The sequence below is a fragment of the Rattus norvegicus genome, chromosome 13 (genome assembly GCF_021556685.1).
Source record: "Rattus norvegicus strain SHRSP/BbbUtx chromosome 13, alternate assembly SHRSP_T2T, whole genome shotgun sequence".
NCBI classification, from domain to species: Eukaryota; Metazoa; Chordata; class Mammalia; order Rodentia; family Muridae; genus Rattus; species Rattus norvegicus.
Window position 1 is genome coordinate 107,881,069 of NC_141546.1, and position 23,109 is coordinate 107,904,177.

The 23,109-nt window shown below is 40.1% G+C and overlaps 1 long non-coding RNA gene across 3 annotated transcripts in view; it reads left to right on the plus strand.

Annotated features, from left to right (window-relative positions):
* Positions 1-23,109, plus strand: part of LOC102549394 (uncharacterized) — a 312,476-nt gene that overhangs the window by 122,858 nt on the left and 166,509 nt on the right. The window contains exon 3 of one of the 3 annotated variants that reach the window (NR_190619.1): positions 883-975. The exons of the other annotated variants lie outside the window; for them this stretch is intronic. This is a non-coding gene — a long non-coding RNA (uncharacterized LOC102549394). The remainder of the gene's footprint in view (positions 1-882; positions 976-23,109) is intronic. 3 annotated transcript variants of the gene reach the window in all.

Genomic DNA, 23,109 nt, shown 5'->3' on the forward strand with positions numbered 1-23,109 from the left:
ATGGCTTCTGGAAATTGAACTAAGGCTTATGTAAGAGCAGTGAGCTCTCTTAATGACTTAACCCTCTCTCCCACCCAGTTTTATCTTTTGAGATAGTTAGTCTCGATCTACAGCTTACAATGTACCAGACTTGAAGTTGCTATCAACACCCTCCTGCCTCAGCCACCAGGGCCCACTGTATATGTGTACCATCCACTGTGCCTGGCTGGACCAATAGATTTTATTATTATATATTTTCTCTTCTATAGATTTTGATGACAAAAGCAAAGTTTTTATTTTTATTAGGGACCTCAAGTTTACAGTATACATGATAAAGGAGCAGTTTATCAGAATCCTAGGACCCATAATACCACTTAGTAATTTCAGGTTATAATGGCCTTTGCCTTGTATTGCTGTAAAGTATTTTGATACTATGTATCACACTGAGTAGTAAGCTGCTGCTCTGAGCAGGTTTTGGCTGCTGCGTTTGCTTACATAATTACTTTGAAGTTCCTGCACACCACACAGATTTCTTCATGGCAACATCTCATCCCAGCCTGTGTACCATGTTGGAGCACTCTCCTTTGGAAAAGTCTGGTGTTTATTATACATAATACATTCCTAAAATATATAAAGATTTTGTTCCCTTTTTTAAAGGCTTTTTTTTGGATGCAGAGTTACATAGATTGGTTCAATGAAGAATTCATTTACACCCCTGTTTTGTTGCCCATTGTACTGCAAGAATTTTACTTCTCAGTCTGATTTTGCTGTATGTAAGTTTAACTCTTCTTTTTCCCTTCATTTTCCTTCCCTTTCTTCCCTCCCCTCCTCCGTGTTTTTTTCTGTCTTGTTCTACCTTGCCCCCTTTCACTTTCTTTTCTTTTTATTCTCGTTGTTCCTGAGACATGGATTTACTCTATAGACTAGGGTGATCTTGAAATTACTACATAGCCTGGGGTACTGATGAATTCAAGTCTTACAGCCATGGTCCTGAAGGTACGTTGTAAAAGCACACCATGTTTATTGTTAATTTCTGTCTGAGGAGATATCTCAGCTGGTGAAGCACCTACTGCATAGAAGGAGGACCTGAATTTGGATCCCCAGAACCCAGATAAAAACCTGGATGCAGATGTGGATGTCTCTAATCTCAGCACAGGGAAGGAGGATGCTGGAGACTTGCTGGCTCCAAACCAATAAGCTCCAGGTTCAGTGAGAGACCTTGCCTCAAAAAATACAGTGGGGAGTATTTGAAGAAGACAGCCAGTGTGAGACTCTAACCTACCCTACACACATGCTCACACGCGCACACACACACACACACACACACACACACCTGAACATAACTATATGCATATGTATACACAGAGAGAAAGAGAACAACAAGAACAAGGAAGGAAGGAAGGAAGGAAGGAAAGAAGGAAGGAAGGTAGGAAGGAAGGTAGGAAGGAAGGAGAGAGAGTGAAGAGTTAACCTCAAATATGGCAAGATTAGACTGATAAGTAGAATTCCTGCACAACAATGGGCACATAACTACGTGCATAGATACACATGTGCACATGCATGAACGTTACCTATACAGAAACACACAAGAGTATTAGTGTAGAAAATTTCAAATATGTATATGGAGGAAGACACATAGCAAAATGTGTTGTCACTTTGCACCATGTCCCAGTCTCCAGCTGTGGCCATTTCCATGCAGCCCAGTCCCGGCTCTGCACCTGACCAACAATGGCCTTTGCTTCCTTACCTCATAGACAGATGTTGAAGAAATTATTTTCCTATAGTCTTCCCAACATTCTGAGCCTTTCTAATATGACAAATTGTGTGTGCATTTTACTTACTTCTGCATGCCTGTTCTGCAGGTCTGTTCTGTATGCCTGTACTGCCTAAACATTAGTCTGAGTGGTTTTTTAAAACTGTTTCTTCCTTGCTTCTTCTTCTGTCTATAATGTCAATCTAAAAATATTTATCTTGTCTTTGGTCCACAGTAGTCAACTCTCAACCTCTATAATTTTTCAAATGATGTTTTAGTTTGATGTATACATTTTCAATTAATTGAAACCTTGAAAAAATTTAAATTTATTATTATCATTTTAGGTTTTTGAGAAAGAGACTCCTTGTAGCCCAGGCTATGCAGAAACTCATGGTATAGCCCAGGCTGATCTTGAATTTGCAGCAATTCTCCTGTCTAGGCTCCTGTGTGCTGCTACTCTCCCAGCTACAGCTTCTGCCCCAGGAGGACCATACTTTACAGGTGTTGCAGAACCCTGTCTATACTACCTAATAATACTCTTCTTCATACTAAGGTGAGTTCTGACCTGTACTGTTTTCCTTCTTTGTAAAGATTTATTTTTATTATATGTGTATGAGTGTTTGCTTGCATGTGTATCTCTATATGCACCATGTACGTGCAGTGTCCTCAGAGGCCAAAAGGCATAGATCCACTGGAAATGGAGTCATAGACAATCATAAGCTGTCTATGAGGATCCTGAGAATTCAACTCCAGTCCCCTACAAAAGCAACCTACACTCTCAGCTGCTGAGCCCTTCTTTCAGTCCCTTAATATATAATTGTAAACCTTCCTCTCCAACTCTCTTCTTGCTGGAAAGCGACACCGAGTTCTGAAAGGCTGGTGTTGTTCCTGATATTTTATATGTAATTTTTCTTTTCTCTTTACACTCCTGGCTTTTTTCTCAAGCTTTTTGGTCCTGTATTTTCTGTTGTTTAAATGTGGTACGCTTACATATGAACTTTCAAGGGTTATCTTGGGTCTGAGGTTGTTGCCACTAGTTTTGGGAAATTCTTAGCCACTGTTCTGTTAAACTCTTTTCTGGTTCACTCTCTCATCTGCTGTGCTGCAGCTGGGCTCCTTTTGCTGCTCAACTCTTAGAGCCCCATCCTGAGTTTACATTGTGTTTTTCACTCACATTTCAACATCAAGGATGTCTAATGATTTCATCGGGAAACTGACTCCCTCCTCAGCTACCTCCTGTCAGATTTTGTGCTTGACACATTGTTTCTGTCGTAAGCTTCTTTCATTTCTAGCATTTTCTTCTTTCTTGTGATTGTGTTTCCATCTTGCTTTCTCTACCACCTGTTCTGCACACTGTTCACTCTTTCAAGATCTCACCATATGAATATGAATTGTTTTAAATTCTTTCCTAATAGTCCTGACATCTCTGCTCTATCTAAGTCTTCTCTTTACACTTGCTCTTGTTTCTTCAAATTATCCCTTTTGTCCTTTAATTCATCTTGTAATATATATTTTTTTATAAAAGCCAGATGTGGTATGCTAGAAAAAAAGAAACTGAGATGGTCCTTTAATGTGAGCTTTTGTGCCTCTCCATCTGTAGGTTAGATTATATTTATAATTTTTGGTAGGTGTTAGAGGCAAGAATTTGTTCTGGCATTGTAACAGTGTTAATCACCAACTTGGCAGGATTTAAAATCACTTAGGAGATAAGCCTCTAGGAATAACTCTGAGAAATTACTCAGCTTCTGGGCTTGGTTGTGTAGGGCTGTGTTGACTGAGTTAATTGAGATGGAAGACTGTTGGAAGCAGGAACTGTTTAACAAAAAAGTAGCAGAGGGTGGGAGAGCTGAGGAGATGGCCCAGCAGTTAAGAGCATCCCTTCTCCTGCAGAGGACCAGGTAACATTCCCAGTGCCTACATAGCAGCTCACAACAGTCTGAAATTCCAGTTCTAGGAGATCTTATGCTTTCTTCTGGTCTCCAAGGATACCATACACACACTGGGTACATACAGCATTAGACAGTTATGCACATAAAAGGAAAAGAAGAACAGCATGCTTCAACAGTATTGAAAAATTGCTACCATTCTGTTCCATTAAGATATGTGGGGCTTGGTCTCTGACTTCCACTGTGGGATCCTGATAATCCTGGGCAAGAGCCTTATGTGTAGTGTGTTTAGCTGAATCTCCAAACTTGGAGTTTTTACCTCAGCCTCATGCACACTTGACCTCCAGTGCTCAGTTCATTGCAGTTGAATCTTCCTACGGGAACACTGGTTCTGTGGAGGTAAATAGCCCCCAGACTTCTGCTCCCTGAAGGTTTGGTTCGTCACATCTACCCTGTTTTTTTCCCACCACAGCATCCATCTTCTCTGTGTCTTCAATTCTCTTGTTGGATCTAAGATAAGATGTTGATTTCATTTTGTCCACCTGTTTTCTTCTGAGGATAGAATTAATGCCTCCAGCCTCCTTCATACCGGTCTTGAAACCCTTCTCCTCAAGCATTTAATTCCTTTAAGTAATAGGCATAAATGTTTGAGGTTTTCATTTCTAAGGTCTTTGATTTCTAAAGTCATCCAGGCCCTGTCTCTGCTTCTTGCTGTTTGAATTGGTCTCATCCTTTGTGCCAGCTTCCTTATGTGAGTGAGTCACTTGGCTACCAGTGCCCAAAGGTACTATTCTCAAAGGTGCTCAAGACAATCCTTGAGAGCTAACCAGACTTTGTCTTTTTAGGTACCCAGGAGGATGCATCAGACTTGACATTTTTGCATATAAATTTGAGCAATTTCTACTCACTGTTAAACCTGCTTTTACAGCAGACTTTCCCCTCTCGCCACACGTCCCATCACCCTCCCCACTTGGATTTATATTAACTTCTAAAGAGCCAGAACACAAAAGTGGTGGGAGTACTCTTTTCTGCCTTATGTATGTACATGTATGCATAGACATCTATTGCTTATGCTTTTTATACACGTACTCATTTATTATATGTATATGTATATGTGTGTATGTATGCATGTGTCTGAGTATGTATGTGCATGTGTTTATATAGTTTGTATGAAAGGAGATTGTTCTATGGGATTCTACTTGACTAGTACTTGAGTTTTGACTTTGCCTTTTTATATCTGTAGAACTTATCAGAACTCTAGATGGCTTTATAGCTATTTTGCCTTGATACTCTAAGGGCAAAAGTGGGACCAAATGCCAGCTTGTTCCCCTAAGTCCTAAATCTTTTTCTATTTTAAGCCTGGCAACAGCATATCTTTTTAGCTCCTTCATACTTCAAAAATATTCTATCTAACATCTTACTTGGTCAGACCACACATCCTCACCTCACCACATCATTTGAGAAGTAGATGTCCCTTGCATGTCTTCAAAGTGTTCCCTGATTCCTCTTTCAGACTTCGTTCAAAGATCTGTCACAACCACTTTCTTGTGATTACCTCAAAGCTAGCGCATACTTACAGAACTAGATCCACGTCATAGGCAGCTCAGTCTCCTCACCTGTCAATTCTGTTACATTTGCTGTTGTTCTGGTCTTGGTAGTAAAGAAGGGTGCAACTCTAATGTACAGTTGCAACAGATCTCTAGCTGACATATTCTGTACGTCTAAGTTATCATTTCCCCCTCCAATTGCGACTTCTGTCTTTAAACCAGTTTGACTCTTTGGGGCAATTTGGGTGAGAAATTTTCATAGATAAAAAATTAAAGTCCCCAAACAAACAATTTTAAGATTGTGTAGGTAACTTTGACAGAACTACTTTTAGGTTTGAGATTCTGCTACTGAGATTTCTCTAATGTTAACATACCGTAAATCCACACTGCAGTGATTAAAAACTAATAAATCAACATGATATGATGCTGACATCTCTCAATTTTGTACAGATTTCCTGAGTTTTTCCCTCCACTTCCTGTCTTTCAGGACCTAGTCAAGGCTCTGCATTAAATTGATCTGTTACACTTCTCTACCCTTGGTCTATTCCAGTGATGACCCTTTAGTTTTCTCTTGTCATTCATCCCTGAGGCACTTTGGAGAACTCTGCTCAAGTTTAGTTTTTTTTTTTTTTTTTTTTAGTTTTTTCCGGAGCTGGGGATCGAACCCAGGGCCTTGCGCCTGCTAGGCAAGTGCTCTACCGCTGAGCTAAATCCCCAACCCTTTCTGCTCAAGTTTAATAACAGATTTTCTTTTACTCTTTGGATGAAGTATTGTAACACCCTCCTATAATCTTAGCACTCAAGATTGGGAGGAAGGAGGATCATGAATTCAAGGTTAATGTGGGCTAAATAAGACCCTATCTCAAGAAGAGAGAAAAATAAAAGAGTATTTCTTCTTTTTTGCTATATGTTTTTTCATGATTAGGTCACAGTTCTTCATTTTAGGGGTAAAGCACCACAGACATAATACGCCCTTCTCTGTAAATCATGTTACCATTCATGATACTGATGACTTATAACTGGTGATGTTAACTTAGTTGAGGGAGATTTATCAGCTTCCTGTGTTGCAAAGGAGTCACTTTCTTTGTAATTAACATACACTTGAGATTTCTAGATATGGAACTTAAGGTCCAAGTTCTGAAACCAGGAAGCAAGGAGAGTTTCAGGAGCTTAAGAAGGCAGAAGAGGTAAAGAGAGGCCATAAGATGTACTTTACTCATTTTGGGGGAGTGCCACCATACTTATAGCTAGGAAGGCAGCTACCACTAGTCACCCAGATATAAGCTGGTACACTTAGGCCATACATTTGTTGGCCAAGTCACACAAATAACCTGGCATACTGGGTGTACAGAGGTAAACATACAGGCATACAAACAGACATACCTGGGCAAGTTAGTGAAGACTGAGGCAAAAGTTTACACCTTTAACCTCAAGGCCATATTTAAATAGACTCACAGAAAAGTGGTATTTTGCCAAAAAATTTTATATAACAGATTGCATCACTGTTTACTTTTGGGGTCTCTAAAATTCTATGTCATACATTTTATACTGACTTATAGCCTCCTGTAGTAAACCATACTTGCCCATGTTAAAGATTCTTATCAGTGACATATTGTCTAAGCATAAATTGGCCTGATCAACCCTTGGTTTCCGTTAAGTAAAAACACTATTTCCTTCAAACCTTTTGCCCATTTACTATTACTCATTAATTGCTTCCTACAATGTTTCCAGAGGTAGACTCTCCGGAGGCAAAGTCTTGTCCAATTTTAATTCCTCCTCAAGGATCCATGTGATGATTTAAAGGAGTATAGGTTGAAATCAGAAGAGAGAGTTGATATATGGGTTTTAACTGGTGTGGAAAAGTTCTGTCTCAAGGTAGAGTATAACCTGGAATTATGGATCATTGATATAAATGAAACCCAGATGTGGCTGCAGCTAGTTAAGACCAGAACAGCTCATTAGAAAATGAAAGGGAAACTTGGATAAAATATATGGCCTAAAGGCAGATGAATTCATAAAACATCTTGTCAAGTTCAACTCATAGAAAGTGAAATGCCAGGAGCATTGGCCAGGGAGGGCTACTTGGGTGTTTAGAGCTAATTGTACTGGGAGGAAGAATGTCATACAGGGGCTTTTCAGAGTTCCTTCTAGCCAATCCATGTAAGGATTCACATTAATAAACAGTCAGTTTGTGTATATACTGTAATCATCTAAGGCAAATCATGGGGCTGTATCCACCAATTGGTTCCCATCTTGACCTAGCTGTCTTTGCTGGTGTTTTGCTTTTCTGAGTGTGTCCACTGAAGAGCTGTTATAGAATGTATCTGGGAAACTACCAGTCATGGGAGGATGTAGAGACCATTTATCCCAAGGCCCCTTGTTATATGGTCACGAATTCAAGGGTAAAACTCATGCCTGCTTCTCACACCCAGCAAAGCAAAGCACAACTGTTTGTTCCTTCTACCCTGAGAAAGATTTTGATAAAGGGTGGGTATAGAATAAGGAACCAGGCAGAATTATTCTCCCTTTCACCTCTTCCTAGTCTGGAATCCTTCAGTGAGAAGTGAAGAGTAATCAGTGTTCTCACAGATTTCCTATTGTCTCTTTCCTCCAATGGGATGGATAATAGAGGAGGGTCTACCTTGAGAAAGAGAGAGTGAAGCATTAGGCAAGGAGGAACAGGTTTTTATAGCTGGTATCTTTCAGAGAGCCTAGAAAGAAGGGTAGGGCCTTGGCTAGGTATTCCTTGCAGTTTACTCTGTGTGACAGTGGAGAAGAATTATCCATCCAACAGCAGTTAACAACTGCCAGGAGGCCCTCAGCTGCTTTGTCTGTCAGTACCTTTGTGCTGGCAGTATGAACACCACAGTTTTCACAGTGAGGAGCAGGACGCCTTTGGGATTGATACCTTATCTCAGAACCTCCCATTGTCCCTCCATAATCTCATGTGTGAAAATGTCACTTCCCTCAAGGAGGAGCCAGTCAGCATCCTCTTGTGAAAGAAACACTGACCAGGTATTTTTGAAGCCTTGGGGCTCTGTAGTTGGTTTCTGCTGCTGTTTCAATACACTATTACGAGTTTAGCTACTATCCTGTTATTATATCTCAGGTGTTTGTATTCCTTCCTGGAGAAGACTCTGCTTCTGACTCTTGTAGTTTGTTGACAGTTCCCTGTTATGTCCACACTTCTTCTTCCTTCCAAGTTGTCTGTAGAAGATAGTTCTTAGCTTTTAGAGTCACCCTGCAGGCCTTGGCTTCTGTCCTATATCATCAAACCCAGCCGTATCGGTCCAGTCTGCACTCTCCAACCTCTGCTTCCGTCTGAACTGCTTGCTTTCCTGTGTCATATCTCTTTTACAGACTCCAGCAGCACACATTGCTCATATTTAAGGGATCAAGTGATTAGGTTGGCTACAGCAGGATAATCCAGACTAATGTACCTGTTTCAATGTCTGTAGCATTAATTAAATATGCCGAGTCCCCTTTGCATTGCGATTTAATATAGTAATATTCATGGGCTCCAGAATTATTATTTGGCTTCTCATAAGGCTATTATTTAGCTTCTCATAAGCTCAAATAGCAGAAGAGCAAAAGGGGAGAGATGAGAGAATATACAAGATCCTGGAATATTGCCTGCAACAAGACTGCAGGAGGACACTAGGGTAAAACAATCTAGGATGCAGCATGTGTGGGTTCCATAAGTGGGTAGGAGATAAGACTTAAACCAAAGAGGACAGATGGAGGCAGCAGGGATGGAAGACAGTGCTACCCTCCCACATGAAGCTAGGCTGTGTTGACAACAGGGAGTCGGGTTAACACCTGGAACATTCAGCTTATCTGAAGAGTGTGTGGATTTCTACCTCCAGAGAGGCAGCTGCAGAACACAAAGTAGGTCTTTCTGGAAAAAATGATCTATATTCTCTGAGGCTCTGCCCTCTGACTTCTATGTGCTTTGCTGGCCATTCTGTAGCAGCTCCTCTGTTCCTCTGTTTACTAGCAAGAGAGGCTCTGAAACATTCTCACATATGCCTCTGTTCGTGCTGACTCCCTTTCCAAATTCCACTTCTTTTCTAAGTTACCTTTGGTAACACCCTGTGCCTGGAAGCCAGGATATCAGATGCTGAGCTTTGTATGGCCATGTAAGGGTTAGTAGGACATGGTTTCCTGCCTCTGGAATAAGGCCAGCAAAGTGTGGGCCTCCATGAGTATTAATGGTTGCTGTGGGTATAAGGCTTGTTTGTATAATAGTGTACATATTTTCACATTCCTCCTTGAAGGGATGTCCTCTCTGCCAAGGTTAGTGACTCCATGATAAAGAGTCTCGCAGTTGAGGTTGTATCTCACATCTCAGCAAAATGGTGAACACTGAGACCTTTGGGACAGCCTTTAAGGCTGTGGGAAAGAACTCTGAAAACAGAGCTTGAAAATGTATGATTTCTGAACTATGCAAAATATAAGGATCCAATATGAATTGAATAAGGAGCTTCACAGATTTAAAGGAACAGAGGCAGCTGCACTATAAGCCAGCTCGTCAGAAAGATACTGAGGAGATAAAGAGATTTAGGGAGTGGTGATCACAAGGCAAGCCTGTCCAGCCAAGTTTTTTCTTTGTGTTTACAAAGGCAGATGGATTCCTGTGTTCAAGGTCAGCCTGGGACAGAGGGAGTTTATGTCCAGACCCATATATATATATATATATATATATATATATATATATATATATATATATATATATATGCTTGCTGTCTTCTAAGAACCAAGGAGCTGGGGTCATGGAATGCTGACTCATGGGCTAATGAAAAGGGAACCTGTGGTAAAGAATGAATTGATATGTAAGTAAAAAGCTGGGCTTTTGATCTGCAAGAGCTGAGCTATCCAGAGAATGTTTAGTATAGCAAGAGAGAACTGTCTGGAGAACTATCTCAAGCAGAACATAGAGAGAGCAATCTGGAAAACTGTCTCCAGCAGAACATAGCCTGTCAGCTTGGACCCACAATTTGACTTTGAGTCATTTGTTTCACTGCTCCCAAATACCCCTTCTCTCAGAACCCCTCTCCGAGCCTAGGCTGGTTCCTGGCGATCAGATCCATATAATATAATGGATTCCAGGAGTGTCTCTCACACTTGCTCAGTCTGCTCTCACTCCAGTCTCCACTAGGGCAACTGGCTTCATACAGGTGTAAACTGCCATTCCTTGCTTCTTGCTTTGAGGATGCTGGTGAAATGTGTGTTGCTACCCACCTGAAAAGCAGGCAGGAGTTTTAACCTTGAATTTGTGACTAAAGTACAAGGGGGCTTGAGATAAATGGTCTCTACATCCTTCCATGACTGGATGTTTCTGAGGCACATTCTATACCAGAGGATTACACGGATTCTGATTTTCAACTATCTAAAGCAGTGGTTCTCAGCCTTCCTAATGCTGTGACCCTTTAATACAATCCTCATGCTGGGATGACCCCCAACCATAAAATTATTTTGTTGCTACTTCATAACTGTAATTTTGCTACCATTATGAATCATAATGTAAATATCCCATATACAGAATATCTGATGAAATTCCAAAAAGGTCGTGATCCACAGGTTGAGAACTCTGGTAAGGGAATGTCAGTTTGACAATATTCTCCCATGTAGCCTTTTTTTCTTCTGTTTTAACCCTCCATCCTCATTACTTGATTCTCATTTCTGAAATTGTTTTCTGGAGAAAATGACTTGCATGCAGCTCTGGTTCAATGATTTCAAAGGTACATTCTTATCTTCGCATGTGAAACTGAAAAATTCTGAGTCAGGATCAAAAGGTTTTAATAAGAAAAAGCCTGACCTCAGACATGAGTTAGAAGTCAGGCCTGGGAGAAAGCCCAAGGCATGTTTCACCATGGCACCTGGCTCCTGGAGAACCACAGGGCTCTGTAACACCGCTACAATGGTGGTCCAGGCTATAGTCAAACTAACATAAAACAGGCATCATATTAGTGTTATGAACAGCTTATATAAGCATCATGAGAACACTAAGCAGAAAGCTTGTGATGTATCAATTACTCAAATGAATTAAATGTAGTACTTTGTCCCTCACCCATTTTATTTTTAGTTAGGAATAAGCAGAGAGAGCAATAGAGGTGGTCCTCACATACCTTTCATATATAGTTTGGCTGGGGATATAGCTCAGTAGCAGAACAGTTGCTTAGCATGCACAAAACATTGGAAAAAGTATGATCGTGTCTGGGGAAAGAGAAGCCTTTAAGAATGCCACAAAGGCACCTATGACTGGTATAAAACCAGCTTGACCTCCATTCCAAGGACCATGCAGCCAGAGTCTTAACACCCTAGAACTGTAACTGTCTTATCTGATATTGGGTATAGTAAAAATTTTGTTCTTGGTGTTATAGAAATCAAGTAACAAGATGCATATAAATTCCAGTTAACAGACATGCACTGAGAACAGAACTTCCCTGAACACTTAGAGGCAGTGTTATATGCCCTTGACACTGAAGAATTCAGAGTAATGAAAACACACATTTGTATGTAAACATGTAGAAAGAAAGTCACAAATAGTACAATCTAAGGGATTCAGAGTGGGACAAATCAATAATCCTGTTTGGGAAATGATGAGCTGCAGTTTAATTTAGAGGATTAGTGGTGTTTTTCAGGCACAGGAAGAAATAAAATGAAAGGTGCAGAGGAGACATTGCATGAGAATGTGGGAACACAACTGAAGGCATGTGCTGTAAAGCGAGAGACAGAACTAAGAGAACTGGAGGCTTGTTTGGGACTTGTTAGACTCAGAGTTCCATGAGACCAGTGTGTTATTATCCTATAAGTTGCTGCAATTAGAAGTCAGAGACTTGAGTGAGAGAATGTAACTAGACAGGATTTGGACTAATTTGCATGCCTGCAATTGTTGCTATGAGAGTGGAAATAGTACTCAGGAGGCAGGTGTGTTGAGGATAGACATAATTAGCTCAAGGACAGAAACCTGTAGAATAGTAATGTGTCATGGTCAGGGAAAGGAAGATGACCCTGCATGCAAATGTAAACCTTCAGAACTGAGAAATCAAGACCCAAAAGTATAATAAATTACAAGTCAGTTATGGATAGATAACCAGGCATGTATTAAAAAATAAGGGTATGAGAATGTTTGGTGAGGTCCATGTCAATAATGGATGTGGAAAGATGTGTAGGTATTTATGAGAATTTATTGGATAAAATTTGATCTGTGATTTACATTATCTCTCACTCAAGTTCAAAGGGAATTTGCTGGAGAGCTTGTTGCACAAACCCCATCCTTGAGAGAACGACCAACCCCACCTAATTTATGCCTACAGAATCACTGAGTGCTTAGTAAGCTAAGATGGCCACTCCAGGTGTGTACAAATCCTTGCAGGATATAACGGTCAAAGTGAGAACATAGTTTCATCTAAAAAGTTTTCTTGAACAAGAAATCTCTGCTTACCATTTCCTATTCCTGCAACAAACCTCTAAAATCACATTTTGCAAGGAGACAAACTGTTTGTCTCTATGGTCTGGAGATTTCAGTTCATGATCATTTGGCCCCATATTTTGGGCCTGTGGGACCCATTCTGGCCAGAACAAAGCTGCTTAGGATCACAGAAGAGAAGTAGGGCTTGGAACTCTATAGTCCCTTCTGACTGTACACCACCACTAATGACCTAAAATCTTCCCACGATGAAGTCCCACCTTACCCTGCCACTTCCAATGCTACCAGATGGAGGACAAAACATTTAATAAATGAATCTTTGGGGAGCACTCCAGATCAAAGCTATAGCAACACCTTATGCTAGAGAATGTCATGCGTAGGCTTCAGTCAGAGAGCCCACCAAGCCTCAAGTTTATTTATGAAAGAAGAATTAGCTTTAAGTTTCTGCCAGGTCTTGAGATAACAAAACTACTTTAAGACAGGAGCAGGCAGGAAACAACTTTTGCCCTCTTTTCTTCTTCTGCTTCCCATAACTCAACCATGTCAGGTTTCAAAATGGCAATTAGGAACAGTAAGAAAAAGAGCAGAAGTTAACTTCACTTCTGTTCTTGCTGGTACCTCCTGTCTGTTGGTGTGTACAGACAGGATCAGGGGGTCTGTCCCTTTAAAGAGTTACCCTCTTGAGAGTGAAAGGCCAATTAATATGTAAGATTTTCTAATTTCCAAATAATTTTCTTTGGTTGAGAGAATTTGTTGGTTCTATCTATTTCGCAGGAATAACTAACTGTTCAGAGTCTTACCCAGGAATATGCAAAAGTCATTTTCCAATGTCAAAGTATAAATAGACAAAGAAATATCAAAATGTAGACTAACATTATACAAGTTTCAAAATTCTAAGGTTTACAGAGAGAGATTCAAAAATTATTTTAAAGGAGAAGCTAAGAAGCTGTGGAGGGGCAAGGATCAATTAGATTGTAGAAGGGAAGCAAAGGAAGAGCTTAAAAACAGAACTGGACCAAGAGACAGGTATTCCTTCTACTGGTGAATCCAGGCTGAATTACCTATAAAGTCATAGTATCTCCAAATCCATCAGAGACTGAAGACTTTGCAATATACTAAAATGTGTGAAGAAATGAACCCTTACTGGGAGAGCACTTGGAGTTGCTGTAAGTGCTATAGACCCTATAGGGAGAAGAGTGAAAAGCTATATAACAAGAAGTTTGTTTGACCCTTAATGAACTTTAACTATTGCATATGGACTGGCATGATGGGTCAGAGTCTTGAGAATCTCATTTATGGAGTTTTTACACATGCAGCACTTCCCCCAGCCTTTGATGAATGCATTGGAGCAATTTTCTTGAGAGGGATTCCACTTTTGAATGAGGAGACTTTTCTATGAGGAATCTATGGGGCATAGGACAAAAGGGATGATCATTGCATTGGGCCCTTGCCAAGGATAATATAGCGGAAGTATAGAAATAGGTCTGCAGACTGGTTAAATACGCCAAAGCATGAGGAATGGAGATCAGAGCCAACCCAAGAGCCAAGAAATTCTCAAGTGACCCTAATAGGTGTCAAACAGCCTGTGAAGGAAAGAAATGCTCTTCACTGTGACAACTTAGCATCAGGGAAATCTATAGATTGTTGCAAGCACAGACCCTGATTCTTGTTCAAGGAAAAAACCTTATTTCACCCTCATAGTAATGGACATTGTTGGGAAATTTGATGAAATTAAAGTTGCCCCAAATACCAGATTCAGTTGACATGTATTTTAGATTCAATCTGTGTTTGAAATCTTAACAGCCTGGCATAGGAAGAGATATTTTCTGAGGACAAATATAATTTATTTTGGTCACTGCTGTCTTTTTACACAGGGCATTTTAAATAAGATATGAACTTACAAAAATAGGAAGAAGCTTGATAATGTGAACTATAAGAAATAATTATGGAAGACCCATAAGTGACCAAGATGTAGGAATCAGAAGATTATACTTTTCAATGAATGATTATAAAGATAAATGATTCAGCAGATAAATTAAAATATAAAGGAGAACCACATGTAAATATTAGAAATGAAAAATATAGTATCAGAAATAATTTATTGAGTTATGTGCTCACTAGTAAAAAGCTGGTTTTTGCTGGTTTTTCAAAACCAACAAAAGACATCAACTCAAAGAACCCAAAAGTCCATCAAATCCCAAAAGTAGAATAAACAGAAAGTAAATGAAACAAATGCATAATTATCAAATTGATGAACACAGTATATAAAACTGAATTGGGCCAGCAAAATGGCTCAACAGGTAAAGGGGCTTGCCTGGTAAACCTGATTAACTGAGTTTGATCTCTGCAACCCACCCACATGGAAATGGAAGGCAAGAACCAGAAAAGTTTTCTTTGAATTTCCACACTCAAACTGTGATGAACAGTGCCCACATGACACATCATATGGGTGCACATATGTACACACACCAAACAATAATACTTAAAATTTTTAAAGCAGTTAAATAAAAGTGATATGTTATACACTATGGGGAAATCATTAAAATGGTGGTGGGTATTAAAAGGATGGGTATTGTTTCAGCACACCCTAAGACCAAGTTGTCAGCACAGAAGAGTTTTATCTGCACCAGAGGAACAAAGGGCAGGGAATAAGAGACACAGGAGATAGAGGATGGGGGAACAAGAGAGAAGGGGCAGGGGTATTTGTCCTGGAGAAAAAAAAAGACTGCCTCTGGATTGAGAGGAGACAGATATGGCCCATAGGAAAATGACTGTTTTTTAAATGTAAAGGGGAATCCCTGTGTTATGATGAGGTCTTTCATGTTAATTGGGCATTTTAATTAGGTGAGCCAAAGGGGGATTTTGGTTGCTGGACTTAAATATGTTGATAGTTGGACCTTGGTAGTTAGCCTCAGGAGGAAGTGGCCAAAGAAGGGAATAGACCTTGGGGCTAGCTTTAGGAATTAATCTAATGGTTTTTAGCAAGGCAGAGGGAAAGGGCTCCCAAAGGCCTTCCAAAAGCATATTTGCCATGCTCTGGCTAGCTAGAGTCACTTCCCACATCTTATCAGAAATAATGAAGCATACCTGTCTGGGATAGGATATGACGACGACGACGACGACGACAACAACAACAACAACAACAACAAAGCAAACTACACAAAAGAAGTGACAGAAAGCAAAGCAAAATAAACTCTTTAGTTTGTTTCTAATAAAATTGTCTTTGTTATAAATGGAGTTACAAATAGATAATTCCTTTCTAAAAACATTTAAATTATGAGATGAAAACAGGATGTGTATTTGCTACAAAACTGAAACATTGTTTCCCAAGAAAAGAACAAGGCAACAAAGAGTTAATCTGTGAGCACAAAAGGCCTTTTATGTTTCAAATCTCCTGAAAGGATTTTGACTATTAACAACACACAAAATGATAGCAACTTAGGCTAGTGTGAAGAATGAACTGCTGTCTTGTGTGCCCTGCAGAAGCAGGGCCAAGCATTTCATTAGGATGCAGATCCTAAGAGGGATGGTGCCAAGATACAATTTGTAAAGTCAGGCCAGTACATCCATGATCAACCGAGATGCAGAGCAGTTAAAGAAAGAGATAGGGAAAATACGTATTTTTAGCTTGTTGGCATTTTCTTGTTTCTTACTACTAATTAGGAGTTACAAATATAGAAGAGGAGAGGCAACAGAAAATTCTACAGTGTTGGGTTGGAAGTGAGGATCTGGTGTAAACTCATGGCTTTGTGTTTGTCTAAACATATCCAGGATGATACAGGAATAGAAATGAATGTGAATATGTACACACTTCATAGTTTTGCCCATCAAGAAGACATAAAAATCAATGACACTTCAGGAACAATGGACACAGCTAGGTTTTGCTTTTTATGTGTCACTCTCGATTTAGGGAAATCAGAACTTCTTAAACAAGTATTTGAAATTGGGTCACAGGTCCGTAACATCATTATGTGATAGAACGTAAGATAGCGGTCATAGATTGACTGACATAACAGAGATATAAGAGACTACATAAGATACTCTACTTTGAACATCTATTGACTAAAGCAGAGATAATTTAAACATCAAAATAAACAGTTTTCTGATTCATTCCACAAAGAATCTATATTCTATGCTAGTACAAATGATGGAATAAACAAAAATAATAAATATTTAAGTAATCATAGGCATTTTAAAAACTCACTGTGTATCACCCACCATTTTGCCATGTGGCACAGGCAAGAATCATCAATGAGTGTTAAGATTAGCAGAGTACAATTTGAGTAGGAGCAATGTATTTATGTACTAAGAACACATCTCCCACACATTATTAATTAATAAGTAGAAATGCATACTAAGTAAGCTTGAGGTCAAGATACCTACTAAAGTTCCCTTTAATCAAAAGACCAAGGTTAATAATGCCATTGTTAGATTGAGCAGTTTTCTTGGATGTCCTGACATACTTCATGGAGAAGAACATAGAATCACTGTAAATATTACTTCAAAATACAATCAATCAGGATGCAACCGAGAGAGGAAGCATTCATTCTCCTCTCAAGGGTCTCACCTAGGTGACTGGCTGTAGCAGCAGTAGATCTGTTGGCTCCTCTGCTAAATGTTTAGTTATATACAGTAATGAGAAACTTTGGAGGGTCAGGACAACAGGGTACCAGGGATCCAGAGCAAGAAAAAATTTGAAAAGTCTTCCTTGCGCATTGTTCATTTTAAATACCAATTAGGGATTTTTTAAAAAAAATGACTTCTGAGCTCTTTTGAGACAAAAGACACTTAGAAAAGTCAAAACCCACATTATCACTTTAGAACAAAAATTTTTAATTGTATAAATTGTTTTCTTTTGAACACTTCCCAATTTTAATTTGAATGAGTTTTTTTCTTTTGCCCCATTAATTAAATTATTTGGGGGTATTGGTGTTATGCTAGTTAGTTATAATTGTCAATGTGATGCAACCTAGAATCATCTGCAAAACGTCTTTATGAGAAATTATGTAGATCACATTGGCCTGTGGTCATGTCAGTGGAGGGTTATCTTGGTTGTCAATTGATGTAGAAAGAACCTACCCACTGTGGGCAGCATCATTTCCTATAAAGAGGGTCCTAAACAACATACAAGTGGAGAAAGCTAGCATGCTTTAGTTTTATGTCAACTTGACATAAACTAGAGTCTTTGGTAAATGGAAACATCAATTAACAAAATGCCACTGCCTTATTGGCCTGTGGGCAAGCCTGTGCAACAATTTCTTGTTAGTGATTACTAAAGGAGCAACCAGTTTACTGTGGATAGTGTTATCCCTGAATTGGTTGCCTTAAGTACTACAAGAAAGCAAGTTGAGCAAACCATGAGGAACAAGCTAATAAGCAACACTCTTCCATGGCCTCTGCTTCAATTCATGCCTTGAGTTATTGTGATGTAGATGTAAAGCTAAATAAATTCTTCTATTTCCAAATTGCATTTGGCCATGATGTTTTAGCATGGCAATAGAACGCCTAACTAATACATCTAGCAAAAAGTAGAATGCCTTCATTTCTCTCTGCTATGGACTGTGGATATGATATGATTAGCTGCTTTGAGTTCCTACCTCAACCTCTGCCCAATTATGGACTATAACTGGGAGTTATATGATGAATAAATTCCCTTTCCAGAAGTTGTTTTTTGTCGGGTATTTTATCACAGCAACATAAATGAAACTAGAACAGGTAGGAACTTGGAACATGTAGCACTGAGGCAGATCCATTTGCAATGGAGGAAGGTCAAAGGCACCTGGTAGTCAAGGATCCCTATAGAAGAAAGCAACAGCATGGAAGTTGATGGAAGGAAAGAAGCTCAACTAAAATTTTTCTGCCCCCTTCCCTCACTGCTTCATTGTCTTAGCTATCTGCCTTCACTACTGAATTCATTCACCCAAATGGCCACTGTCCTAGGGGAGAAAGGTAATTTTCAACCCCTAGAATAGAACTAATGGGCAGTCAGGATGGTTTCAAGGGAATAATGGTGGAATTTGCTAACTAAAACCATAATCATCTGGGTGGAACTGAAGCCCTAGGGATGAATGGGGCTCCAGAAAGCTTGTATAAAAGACCATAAGGCTGGCTGTTCTGTTGCTTCAGAAACATGATTCACTCAGCTATCTTCCCAAGGCCAAGCCTGAAACTATAGCTGTCCTAGAATGGGAGCTGGAACATTGAATTATCAGAAAGGTGGGAAAACAAAACAGAGCAACACAGGCTCTATAGTCACTGAGTCATGACCCATTAGCCAGGAAGAGAAGAGGAGACTTTTGAGAAAGGCAAGCAAAGCAAAGAATGATATGAGGCTTCAATCTGTCTGTGCATCTTTTAGCTCTATCAATGTCTCCAATGCAGGGAAGAGACTCACATTTTACTGCTGTGCTCTGGTGGGTTCTCTGCAGACCCATCATCTGCACTGTCAGTGTGATGACAAGCACAGAAACCAATGCACAGATCCAATGGCTCCAGCAATGCCATTTGCTAAATGAGAATGTCACAGACACCTTTGTGCTGAAGAGATTCACGTTGAGATCTGAGGACTGAAGAATAAATTCATTTGTCACTTGGGCCAGGGTCAGGGCAACCAACTCATTAGTTTGCTCTGGACATTCCTGGCTTAAGTACCATGTCCTCAATGTCTCCTTCACCCTAGACAAAACTGGAGAGTTGGTTATTCTCCCAGCAGGCCTGCCCCAGTGATTTGTAAAGCCCATTCCGGTCCTCAAATCCCTGTATTCTGATGTTCATAAATGCAAGGCAATGTTGCTTTCATGAGCTTGGCTTGAAAGAAGAAAATAATGACAGCAGTGATGCAGGGTGTGAAGGACAGACTGCTGGCCTGGGAATTGGTGAGTCTGCCAATAAACACCTGTGTGACCTTGGGAAAAAGTCCTTCCCCTTTTAGTATTTTATTTTTCCCAAATGTAAGGAATTCATATGATGCTTTGTATGACTCCTTCCAACTTTACCATTCTACGACTGTTTCCTGTGAATTTAAAATCTCTCATGTGAGGCTTGAGAGGAGGTTCTTGCATACCAATTCTTCCCTTACCTGAGTACTCAAGGAGAGGGAAAGCAAATAGCCAACAAGAAAATATCATGTGGTAAAAACGGAGGTCAGAGGATGTATTACAAATTTATTCATTTATCATTGCAGAAACACCTTTTCAGTTCGTAAAGTCCAAATTCCATCTCTACACCTTCATCCCAGACAGGAATAGAAACTTGGTCAAGGTGACACAGCCATGACTGGTAAAGGTCATAGGCAGGGTTCACATCTCCAGAGAATGCTGGCTTCCTGCCTGATGGTGCCGGCTGTGACATATCCTGTCCTTAAGGGGAGTAGTAGAATCTTCGTCTTTTTATTTTGAACCAAAGAAGGGACTACTAATGTCTGGAAAGGAAGCACAGAGTCAGAGAATAATTTTCAGGCTCAGTTCTTCTACCAACTCATTGGCATTGTTGACAATATCAGACATGGGTTAAATACAGGAAGATGAAGTCAATGCTACACCTTAAAAATTAATTGTTCAAGTATTCGGTCATTTCGGAGCAATGCACCGTGAAATTATGTTATTCCCTGGAAGAACTTTCATAAAGTTTAACATGCCATGACACATTCTTTTTCCACTGAGGTTTGTTAAAAACTGTCTACCATCTTTGGAGTCCAAGGGTGTGAGTGAACCTTGCTGCAATTGGAACCAGACTTGTTCATTGGGGTGTTCAGAGCAGCAAATGCTTTGGGGTGGCTGCCAAAGGGACCTTTTCACTAAGCAGCTCCCATAAATGCCCGGCCTGCCTGGTATCCATGGAGGCATGAGTAGAAGAAGTCATTAGTCTTGGTGCTTTTTACTGTTATTCGCACTGGGATAATGAGATTATTAGAATATTTTTTTTCTCTAATGAGTATGAGAAAGAATACCTTGGTCTCTAAATGATTTAGTCACAGAGGGAAACACATTACTCTTCCCCTGATTGCTGTCAAATGCTGGAAAATTGGAATATTATACTGATATTTATCTTGATGGGCAATATTTTTCCTGCCTTCTCAGTGTCAAATGAGATAGGGCAAATATTTGTCTGAAAGCGATTTCCTTTACAAGGTTTGTAGAAAGGAAGACAGATGAAGATTTGGGAAGTGGAGGTTAGAAGGACGATAATTGGAGGATGGCTTTTTGCTGTTTCTTCTTTTTTTCTCCTTTGATAAAACTCTCTCGTTTTCATTTCTTACAGACTTCTCTTATATTAGCACACCAGTGTTCAGGGCTAATTAGATGCTGTTTAGATTCAGAATAGAAGGTTAATTTCAAGGGAAAATGGGCTGGTGTTGGTCTGAAGGTCATTAGGGGCAGCTGGTTAATTTGTTTCTTGGGAAGGATGGCAGCCTGGGGAGGGAGAATTCCTCACAGGGCAAACAAGGTTTTTGTTCTCTCTTATTCTTGAGAACCCATTACCTTTTCTTGCTGGCAGCTTCCAGGACCTGTGCAGACTAATTGGAGGTCTACTACACTGATATTAAGTCCAGGTCTTAGATGCCTTGGCAGCTGCGCTGGTCCTGTCCCATCTGCAAAAACTTCCCTCAAGAAGGTGATAAGTAAATAAAAAGAAAAAGAAAGAAAGAAAAAGAAGATATCTTTCCTGCCATTTCTCTGTGCGATGCCACCACATTCCTATATCACCAGCATGAAATTTTGGTGTTCTCAGATACTTTTCTTATTGCTATGATAAGATACCAAAAAGAAAAAAAGGGGTGGGATTTAATTTGGCTCATGGTTTGAGTGTCACAGTCCATCATAGCATAAAAGGAAAAGGACCTTGCATGGTGGCTTATTCATATCTCACAAACCAGGGAGCAAAGAGCTGTGTCTCAAGCAGGATCAGCCTATGACCCTCAAATCCCACCCTAGGACCCATTTCCTCCAGCAATTCTAACATCAAAAAGTTCTACAATTTCCTACCAACTGGGGATCAAGTGTTCAAACACATGGCTCTTTGGAGGACATTTTACATCTAACCACAATGCCAACATTGACATTAACATCTGGATGCTGGAACTGTGACTTTCAGATATCCTCTGCAGGATTCATCCTGAGGTCCCATTGTATATGCAGACATTGATGCTCTAATCATGGGGCACAGATTTTGTTAGCTAGGGAGATGATCTCTATATTTGTACTTTAATAGGACTGAGGCCTGCACACTGGAGGTCTATCAAAATCCAACAGCTGTATTACAGAAGAGAAGGGGGTTTCCTGTGAAGGAAATTGACTTGCCTAAGACAACACAGTTGAGAGGTTGTGACTTGGTCCCAGAGGAGAATCTAATGGGTTTTGCTTGATCCATGCTGAGCTGCATACTAAGTCTTCAGTGAAGCTGTGGATAGCACTTGTCTGTTTCCTTGACTGATGTTCTGTCCTGTGAAGTTTGTAAGTAGTCATCCTTCTACACCTGTGCAAACTCTTCTTATGGATCTCCATGAAGCTCTAAGGCATAAGCCAAAGATCAGATTTTCTTCCCAGACAGACATATAGACATGGGTGTAAGCCATGGCTCCTCCAGGTAAAAGACATCCAAGAAATAGATACTGAAGACCGTGTAAGAATGACAGCAGATGCTGTCGAGGATGTGGAGAAAGAGGAACATTCCTCCATTGTTGGTGGGATTGCAGACTGGTACAACCATTCTGGAAATCAGTCTGGAGGTTCCTCAGAAAATCGGACATTGAACTACCTGAGGACCCAGTTATACCTCTCTTGGGCATATACCCTAAAGATGCCCCAACATATAACAAAGACACATGCTCCACTATGTTCATAGCAGCCTTATTTATAATAGCCAGAAGCTGGAAAGAACCCAGATGCTCTTCAACAGAGGAATGGATACAGAAAATGTGGTACATCTACACAATGGAATATTACTCAGCTATCAAAAACAATGACTTTACGAAATTCATAGGCAAATGGATGGAACTGGAAAATATCATCCTGAATGAGGTAAACCAATCACAGAAAAACACACATGGTATGAACTCATTGATAAATGGATATTAGCCCAAATGCTCAAATTACCCTAGATGAACGCATGAAACTCAAGAAGGATGACCAAAATGCGAATGCTTCTCTCCTTCTTTAAAAGGGGAACAAGAATACCCTTGGGACAGAATAGGGAGGCAAAGTTTAGAACAGAGGCAGAAGGAATACCCATTCAGAGCCTGCCCCACATGTGGCCCATACATATACAGCCACCAAACTAGATAAGATGGATGAAGCAAAGAAGTGCAGGCTGACAGGAACCAGATGTAGATCTCTCCTGAGAGACACAGCCAGAATACAGCAAATATATAGGCAAATGCCATCAGCAAACCACTGAACTGAGAACAGGACCCCTGTTGAAGGAATCAGAGAAAGGACTGAAAGAGCTTGATGGGGCTTAAGACCCCATATGAACAACAATGCCAACCAACCAGAGCTTCCAGGGACTAAGCCA